Genomic DNA, 10,411 nt, shown 5'->3' with positions numbered 1-10,411 from the left:
CCTAACCCCATTTTGGGGTCCCCAATCCCATTTTTGGGGTCCCCACCCCCACTTTTGGGGTCCCCACCCCCACTTTTGGGGTCCCCACCCCCACTTTTGGGGTCCTTAATCCCATTTTTGGGGTCCCCATTCCCATTTTTGGGGTCCCCATTCCCATTTTTGGGGTCCTCCACCCCATATTAGGCCACTCCCACCACATTTTTGGGGTCCTTAATCCCATTTTAGGCCCCCCATCCCCATTTTTGGGGTCCCCACCCCCATTTTTGGGTCCCCAATCCCATTTTAGGCCCCTCCAACCCCATTTTCGGGGTCCTTATTTCCATTTTTGGGGTCCCCATCCCCATTTTAGGCTCCCCCACCCCATTTTAGGCCCCCCTAACCCCATTTTGGGGTCCCCAATCCCATTTTTGGGGTCCCCACCCCCACTTTTGGGGTCCTTAATCCCACTTTTGGGTCCCCAATCCCATTTTAGGCCCCTCCAACCCCCTTTTAGGCTCCCCCACCCCCATTTTAGGCCCCCCTAACCCCATTTTTGGGGTCCCCAATCCCATTTTTGGGGTCCCCAATCCCATTTTTGGGGTCCTTAACCCCATGTTTGGCCTCTCACCCCCGTTTTTGCCCCGTTTCCCCGTTTTTAGGGGGCGAATATTTCAGCGAGGAGCAGATGCGCCTCCGGGCCCCGGGGCTCTTCCACCACTACATCGGGAGATTCCGGGAGCCCAAAACCGCCCCGGGCCACCCCAAAACCGCCCCGGGGCCACCCCAAAACCGCCCCGGGCCACCCCAAAAGCCGTGGGAGCTGCTGCTGAGCTCCCTGCAGGAGGCGGCGCTCGGGCACTGCCCAGGTTGGGGCCATTTCGGGGCATTTCGGGGCATTTTGGGGCATTTTGGGGTCAGTTGGGGGGGATTTGGGGGCATTTTGGGATTGGTTGGGGGGGATTTGGGGGCATTTTGGGATCATTTGGGGGCATTTGGGGGCATTTTGGGATCATTTGGGGGGGGATTTCGGGGCATTTTGGGGTCACTTGGGGGGGATTTGGGGGCATTTGGGGTCGGTTGGGGGGGATTTTGGGGCATTTTGGGATTGGTTGGGGGGGATTTTGGGGCATTTTGGGGCCGGTTGGGGGGGATTTTGGGGCATTTGGGGGCATTTTGGGGTCGGTTGGGGGGGATTTGGGGGCATTTGGGGGCATTTTGGGATCATTTGGGGGGGATTTGGGGGCATTTTGGGGTCGGTTGGGGGGGATTTGGGGGCATTTTGGGATTGGTTGGGGGGGATTTGGGGGCATTTTGGGATCATTTGGGGGCATTTGGGGGCATTTTGGGATTGGTTGGGGGGGGATTTCGGGGCATTTTGGGGTCGGTTGGGGGGATTTTGGGCATTTTGGGATCATTTGGGGGGGGATTTGGGGGCATTTTGGGATCAGTTGGGGGAGATTTGGGGGCATTTGGGGGCATTTTGGGATCATCTGGGGGGGATTTGGGGGCATTTTGGGGTCGGTTGGGGGGGATTTGGGGGCATTTCGGGGCATTTTGGGGTCGGTTGGGGGGGATTTTGGGGCATTTCGGGGCATTTTGGGATCATTTGGGGGGATTTTGGGGCATTTTGGGGTCGGTTGGGGGGGATTTGGGGGCATTTGGGGATTGGTTGGGGGGGATTTGGGGGCATTTTGGGATCATTTGGGGGCATTTGGGGGCATTTTGGGATCATTTGGGGGGGGATTTCGGGGCATTTTGGGGTCAGTTGGGGGGGATTTTGGGGCATTTTGGGGTCGGTTGGGGGGGATTTTGGGCATTTTGGGATCATTTGGGGGGGGATTTGGGGGCATTTGGGGGCATTTTGGGATCAGTTGGGGGAGATTTGGGGGCATTTCGGGGCATTTTGGGGTCAGTTGGGGGGGGATTTGGGGGCATTTTGGGATCATTTGGGGGGGATTTGGGGGCATTTTGGGGTCGGTTGGGGGGATTTTGGGCATTTTGGGATCATTTGGGGGGGATTTGGGGGCATTTTGGGATCATCTGGGGGGGATTTGGGGGCATTTTGGGGTCGGTTGGGGGGGATTTGGGGGCATTTGGGGGCATTTTGGGATTGGTTGGGGGGGGATTTTGGGGCATTTCGGGGCATTTTGGGATCATTTAGGGGGGATTTGGGGGCATTTTGGGGTCGGTTGGGGGGCATTTGGGGGCATTTGGGGTCGGTTGGGGGGGATTTGGGGGCATTTTGGGGTCGGTTGGGGGGGATTTGGGGGCATTTTGGGATCATTTGGGGGGGATTTGGGGGCATTTGGGGGCATTTTGGGATCATCTGGGGGGGATTTGGGGGCATTTTGGGGCATTTTGGGGCCGGTTGGGAGGGGATTTTGGGGCATTTTGGGATCAGTTGGGGGGGATTTGGGGGCATTTTGGGGCCGGTTGGGGGGGATTTTGGGGCATTTGGGGGCATTTTGGGGTCGGTTGGGGGGGATTTTGGGCATTTTGGGATCATTGGGGGGGGGATTTGGGGGCATTTTGGGATCAGTTGGGGGAGATTTGGGGGCATTTTGGGATCAGTTGGGGGAGATTTGGGGGCATTTGGGGGCATTTTGGGATCAGTTGGGGGGGATTTGGGGGCATTTTGGGGTCGGTTGGGGGGGGATTTGGGGGCATTTGGGGGCATTTTGGGATTGGTTGGGGGGGGATTTTGGGGCATTTCGGGGCATTTTGGGATCATTTAGGGGGGATTTGGGGGCATTTTGGGGTCGGTTGGGGGGGATTTGGGGGCATTTCGGGGCATTTTGGGGTCGGTTGGGGGGGATTTTGGGGCATTTCGGGGCATTTTGGGATCATTTGGGGGGATTTTGGGGCATTTTGGGGTCGGTTGGGGGGGATTTGGGGGCATTTTGGGATTGGTTGGGGGGGATTGGGGGCATTTGGGGTCAGTTGGGGGGGATTTGGGGGCATTTTGGGATTGGTTGGGGGGGATTTTGGGGCATTTTGGGGCCGGTTGGGGGGGATTTGGGGGCATTTCGGGGCATTTTGGGGTCGGTTGGGGGGGATTTTGGGCATTTTGGGATCATTGGGGGGGGGATTTTGGGGCATTTCGGGGCATTTTGGGGTCGGTTGGGGGGGATTTTGGGCATTTTGGGATCATTTGGGGGGGGATTTGGGGGCATTTGGGGGCATTTTGGGATCAGTTGGGGGAGATTTGGGGGCATTTCGGGGCATTTTGGGGTCAGTTGGGGGGGGATTTGGGGGCATTTTGGGATCATTTGGGGGGGATTTCGGGGCATTTTGGGGTCGGTTGGGGGGATTTTGGGCATTTTGGGATCATTTGGGGGGGATTTGGGGGCATTTTGGGGCTTTTTGGGATTGGTTGGAGTGGATTCGGGGGGAATTTGGGGGGGGTTTGGGATCGGTTTGGGGGAGCTTGGGGGGCATTTTGGGGCATTTGGGGATTGGTTGGAGTGGATTTGGGGGATTTTGGGGGCATTTTGGGGAAGTTTGGGGATTTTGGGATCACTTGGAGTGGATTGCGGAGGTTTGGGGGGAGATTGAGGGGATTTGGGATGATTGTGGGGGGATTTGGGATGATTTTGGGAGGATTTGGGATGATTTTGGGGGGATTTTGGATGATTTTGGGTGATTTGGGAGGATTTTGAGGGGATTTGGGAGGATTTGGGGGGGATTTGGGATGATTTTGGGGGATTTGGGGTCAGTTTGGGGGGATTTGGGATGATTTTGGGGGGATTTTGGGGGGGATTTGGGATGATTTTGGGGGCATTTGGGATGATTTTGGGGCATTTTGGCATTGTTTGGAGTGGATTGGGATGATTTTTGGGGAGATTGAGGGGATTTGGGAGGATTTGGGGGGATTTTGGGGGGATTTGGGATGATTTTGGGGGGATTCGGGGTCATTTGGGGGGATTTGGGGTCAGTTTGGGGGGGATTTGGGATGATTTTGGGGGAGATTGAGGGGATTTGGGATGATTTTGGGGAGGGATTTGGGATGATTGTGGGGGATTTGGGATGATTTTGGGGAGGATTTGAGATGATTTTGGGTGATTTGGGAGGATTTTGAGGGGATTTGGGAGGATTTGGGGGGGATTTGGGATGATTTTGGGGGATTTGGGATGATTTTGGGGGGATTTTGGATGATTTTGGGGGATTTGGGATGATTTTGGGGGCATTTGGGATGATTTTGGGGCATTTTGGCATTGTTTGGAGTGGATTGGGATGATTTTTGGGGAGATTGAGGGGATTTGGGAGGATTTTGAGGGGATTTGGGAGGATTTGGGGGGATTTTGGGGGGATTTGGGATGATTTTGGGGGGATTCGGGGTCATTTGGGGGGATTTGGGGTCAGTTTGGGGGGGATTTGGGATGATTTTGGGGGAGATTGATGGGATTTGGGATGATTTTGGGGGGGATTTGGGATGATTTGGGGGGGATTTGGGATGATTTTGGGGAGGATTTGAGATGATTTTGGGTGATTTGGGAGGATTTTGAGGGGATTTGGGAGGATTTGGGGGGGATTTGGGATGATTTTGGGGGATTTGGGATGATTTTGGGGGGATTTTGGATGATTTTGGGGGATTTGGGATGATTTTGGGGGCATTTGGGATGATTTTGGGGCATTTTGGCATTGTTTGGAGTGGATTGGGATGATTTTTGGGGAGATTGAGGGGATTTGGGAGGATTTTGAGGGGATTTGGGAGGATTTGGGGGGATTTTGGGGGGATTTGGGATGATTTTGGGGGGATTCGGGGTCATTTGGGGGGATTTGGGGTCAGTTTGGGGGGGATTTGGGATGATTTTGGGGGGATTTGGGATGATTTTGGGGAGGATTTGGGGTCATATGGGGGGGATTTGAGATGATTTTGGGGGAGATTGAGGGGATTTGGGATGATTGTGGGGGATTTGAGATGATTTGGGGGGGGATTTGGGATGATTTTGGGGGAGATTGAGGGGATTTGGGATGATTTTGGGGAGGATTTGGGATGATTGTGGGGGGATTTGGGCAATTCCTGCCCTGCAGAGGAGGAGGAGGAGGAGGAGGAGGAGGAGGAGGAGGAAGATGAGGCCGAGGAGCGGATCCCGGACGAGGCCGAGCGGGAATTGCTGCGCCTGGAGTTCACGAGCCGCATGTACCAGAGCTTCCTCGAGGGCCACGACAGCCACTTCGACTACAGGTGAGCCCCAAAGGGCCCCAAAGGAGCCCAGAACGGCCCCAAAAGAGCCCAAACCCAAAAAAACCCCGAAAAAATCCCTCTAAAACCAACGAAAATCCCACCAAAATCCACAGAAACCCCCCAAAAAAGCCCACAAGAACTCGCGAAACGCCACAGAAAGGCCACCAAAACCCCTCAGAACGCCACAAAAATGCCTCCAAACCCCACAGAAATGGCAGAAAAGCCCTCAAAACCCCACAGAAATGCCCCAAAACCCCTCAAAACCCCAGAGAAATGCCCCAAAACCCCTCAGAACGCCACAAAAATGCCTCAAAACCCCACAGAAATGGCAGAAAAGCCCACAAAACCCCACAGAAATGCCCCAAAACCCCTCAAAACCCCACAGAAATGCCCCAAAACCCCTCAGAACGCCACAAAAATGCCTCCAAACCCCACAGAAATGGCAGAAAAGCCCTCAAAACCCCACAGAAATGCCCCAAAACCCCTCAAAACCCCACAGAAATGCCCCCAAACCCCTCAAAATCCCTCAAAACCCCATAAAACTGCCCCAAAAACCCCTCAAAACCCCACAAAAACCCATCAAAACCCCACAAAAATGCCACAAAAGCCCCTCAAAACCCCACAGAAGTGCCCCAAAACCCCACAGAAATGCCACCGAAATGCCACAAAACCCCTCAAAACCCCTCAAAAAGCCCCCAAAACCTCTCAAAACCCCACAGAAAGGCCACAAAAACCTCTCAGAACCCCACCAAAAAGCCACAAAACCCCACAAAAATATCACAAAACCCCACAAAAGTGCCCCAAAACCCCCTGAAAACCCCATAAAACTGCCCCAAAATCCCATCAAAATGCCCCAAAACCCCACAGAAATGGCACAAAACCCCACAAAATGCCTCAAAGCCCCACAGAAATGCTACAAAAAACCCACAAAACCCCACAAAAATGCCCCAAAACCCCCTGAAAACCCCATAAAACTGCCCCAAAATCCCATCAAAATGCCACAAAAACCCATCAAAACCCCACAAAAATGCCTCAAAACCCCTCAAAAAGCCCACAAAATCTCTCAGAACCCCACAAAAATGCCACAAAACCCCACAAAAATATCACAAAACCCCTGAAACCCCACAAAAGTGCCCCAAAAAAACCCTGAAAACCCCATAAAACTGCCCCAAAATCCCATAAAACTGCCCCAAAACCGCTCAAAATCCCATAAAAATGCCCCAAAACCCCACAGAAACGCCACAAAACCCCCAAAAACCCCACAAAACCTCACAAAAATGCCCAAAAACCCCACAAAAATGCCCAAAAACCCCTGAAAACCCCAAATTTTCCAAATATCCACCCAAAAAAACCCCAAAACAACCAAAATCCTCCAAAATTTCTCAAAAAAACCGCAGAACACCCCACAAAAAACCTCTTAAACCCCACAAAACCCCAAAATATCCAAATATCCACCCAAAAACCACCAAAATGCCCCCAAGTCTCTCCAAAAATCCACAAAAAGCCCAAAAACCCCTCCAAAAAATCCCTAAAACCTCAGAAAAAGCCTCAAAACCCCAAAATATCCAACCCCCCCAAGAAACCCCACAAAAACTCCACCAAAACCCCCAAAAACGCCTCCAAAAATCCCTTAAATTGCAGAGAAAACTCTCAAAACCAGCAAAATAGCCCAAAATCCACGGAAAGACCCAAAAAATGACAAAAAGACCCCAAAATTACACAAAAAAACCTCCAAAACCCCACAGAAACAACCCAAAAATCTCTAAAACCTCAGAAAAAGCCTCAAAACCTCAAAATATCCAAAATCCCCCCCAAAACCCCCAAAATTTACTAAAAATAAAAAAAAAAACAAAAAATTCCCCCAAATTCCCAAAAATTCCTCAAATCCCCCCAAATTCCCAACCAATCCCCCCAAAATCCCTCAAAAATCGCCTTTAACTCCAAAGAAACCCCAAAAATTCACCCAAAATTGCCAAAATTAAGGAAAAAAAAACCCTAAAAATCAAAAAAAATTCCCAAAAAATTCCCAAACAATCCGAAAAATTTCCAAAATTCCCGAATTCCCCCAAACTTCCTCAAACTTCCCCAAATCCAACAAAATCCCCACAAACCCTTCCAAATCCCCCAAAAAATCACCAAAAAATTGAAAAAAATTATTAAAAACTGCCAAAAAAATCCCAAAAAAATCCCAAAAAATCCCAAAAATTCCAAAAAAATTCCCAAAAAATCCCCAAAAATCCCCAAAATTCCTAAAAATTCCCAAAATTCCCCAAAATTCCACAAATCCCCCCAAATTCCCAACCAATCCCCCCAAAATCCCTCAAAAATCGCCTTTCACTCCAAAAAAAACCCCAAAATTCACCCAAAATTACCAACATTAAGGAAAAAAACACCTAAAAATCAAAAAAATTCCCAAAAAATTCCCAAAAAATCCGAAAAATTTCCAAAAATTCCCGAATCCCCCCAAACTTCCTCAAACTTCCCCAAATCCCAACAAAATCCCCACAATCCCTTCCAAATCCCCCAAAAAATCACCAAAAAATTGAAAAAAAGTATTAAAAACTGCCAAAAAAATTCCAAAAAAAATCCCAAAAAATCCAAAAAAATTCCCAAAAAATCCCCAAAAATCCCAAAAATTCCCGAATTCCCCCAAACTTCCTCAAACTTCCCCAAATCCCAACAAAATCCCCACAAACCCTTCCAAATCCCCCAAAAAATCACCAAAAAATTGAAAAAAAAATTAAAAAATTCCCAAAAAATCAAAAAAAAATCCCAAAAAACCCAAAAAAATTCCCCAAAAATCCCAAAAATTCCCGAATTCCCCCCAAACTTCCTCAAACTTCCCCAAATCCCAACAAAATCCCCACAAACCCTTCCAAATCCCCCAAAAAATCACCAAAAAATTGAAAAAAAATATTAAAAACTGCCAAAAAAATTCCAAAAAAAATCCCAAAAAATCCAAAAAAATCCCCAAATTCCCAAAATTTCCCCAAAGTTGCCGAATTCCCCCCAAATCTCAGCCAGGTGGACGAGAACCCGGAGCTGGACAACCTGGACATCCTTTCCCGGGATTTGGGGGAGCAGAACCCCCCAAAAACCCCAAAAATCCCCCAAAAAAACCCAAAAAATCCTTAAAAATTAGAAAAAGCCAACCCCAAAATTCCCAAAAAATTCCCCAAATTCCCAAAAATTCCTCAAATCTCCCAAATTCCCAACCAATCCCCCCAAAATCCCTCAAAAATCGCCTTTCACTCCAAAGAAACCCCAAAATTCACCCAAAATTGCCAACATTAAGGAAAAAAAACCCTAAAAATCAAAAAAAATTCCCAAAAAATTCCCAAAAAATCCGAAAAATTTCCAAAAATTCCCGAATTCCCCCAAACTTCCTCAAACTTCCCCAAATCCAACAAAATCCCCACAATCCCTTCCAAATCCCCCAAAAAAATCGCCAAAAAAATTGAAAAAAATATTAAAAACTGCCAAAAAAATTCCAAAAAAAATCCCAAAAAATCCAAAAAAATTCCCAAAAAATCCCCAAAAATCCCAAAAATTCCCGAATTCCCCCAAACTTCCTCAAACTTCCCCAAATCCAACAAAATCCCCACAATCCCTTCCAAATCCCCCAAAAAATCACCAAAAAATTGAAAAAAAAATTAAAAACTGCCAAAAAAATTCCAAAAAAAATCCCAAAAAATCCCAAAAAATCCAAAAAAATTCCCAAAAAATCCCCAAAAATCCCAAAAATTCCCCAAAGTTGCCGAATTCCCCCCAAATCTCAGCCAGGTGGACGAGAACCCGGAGCTGGACAACCTGGACATCCTTTCCCGGGATTTGGAGGATCGATATTTCGACGAGGAGGAGCCCAGCGAGGCCCCTCAGCTCGAGTAGGGACCCCAAAAACCCCCAAAATCCCCCCAAAATCCCCCCAAAAATAAACGGGACCACCCCAATCCCAAAAAAACCTCCCCAGGGCTGGTTTTTGAGGCAAAAAAATGGGATTTTTCTGCTTTTCCAAAGGAGTTTTTTTGGGGGGGAAAAATCGGCGCCTTTCAGGTTTGGGGAACCCCAAAATTCCTGGAACCCCAAATTTTCCAGGATTCCCCTCAAATTTTCCCCCCAATTTTTTGGGATCCCCCCCCTCTCCCCCAGATTTTTGGGGATCCCCAGAAATTCCCCAAATCCCCACATTTTCCCGGATTCCCCCTGAATTTTACCCCAAATTTTTTGGGGTCCCCCAAAATCTCTCAACCCCCCCCCAAAATTGAGACCCCTCCCCCCAAATGGGATTCTGGGTTTTGGGGGGGGGGGGGGGGTCCCAGGTTTTGGGGAGGGGGAGATTTGGGGAGGATTTGGGTAAATTTGGGGAGGGCTCCTGATTTTGGGGGTCCCGGTTTGGGGGAGGGGGAGATTTTTGGGAGATTTGGGTTAATTTGGGGTGGGGGGGTCCCGGTTTTGGGGGGTCCTGGGATTTGGGGGGGTCCAAAAACCCTTCCAGAAATCCCCTCTCCAAACCCCCCCCCCCAAATTCCCCAAATCCTCCCAAAATTTTCTAAAATCCCCCAAAAACCCCTCAAAAAAAACCCCCCCATGAAAAAATGAAAAATCACCAAAAAATCCCAAACACCCCCCCCCCCAAAAATCCCTAAAAATTCCCAAAAAAACCCAAAAATTCCCGGACCCCTCCCCCCAAATTTTCCAGGATTCCCCCAAAATTTCACCCCCAGCTCTTTGGGAGCTCCCCCTCCCCCCCCCCCCGAATTTTTGGGGTCCCCCCAAAGTCCCCTCTCCCCAAATTTTCCTGGAATTCCCAAATTTTCCAGGATTTCCCCCAAAATTTCCTCCCCAATTATTTTTGGGACCCCTCCCCCCCCCCCAAATTCTTTTGGGATCGTCCAAAGCCCCGCCCCCCCCGCCCCTCCCCCCCCATTTCCGGCTCTATTTTTATTTCTCCCCTCCCCCCACGAGGCCCCAAAAAAACGGAACCGAAACCCCCCCAAAAAACCCAAAAATGCCCCAAAAAAGGGGAAGCGCTTGAAAATTCAGTAACTTTCATTTTGGGGGAGATTTGGGCTTTTTTGGGGTGAAATTTGGGATTTTTGGGTGGATTTGGGGGGGATTTTGTGGGAGGGATTTTGTATTTTTGGGGGTGGAATTGGGGATTTTGGGGTTTTTTTTTGGTGGGGTGGAACTGGGGATTTTTTGAGGGGGATTTGGGGATTTTTTGGGGGGTTTTGGGCAGGAATT

Source organism: Coloeus monedula, assembly GCF_965178545.1.
Source record: "Coloeus monedula genome assembly, chromosome: 33".
Classification (NCBI taxonomy): Eukaryota; Metazoa; Chordata; class Aves; order Passeriformes; family Corvidae; genus Coloeus; species Coloeus monedula.
The sequence above is the reverse complement of the archived record's forward strand: the minus strand, read 5'-3'. Positions refer to the sequence as shown.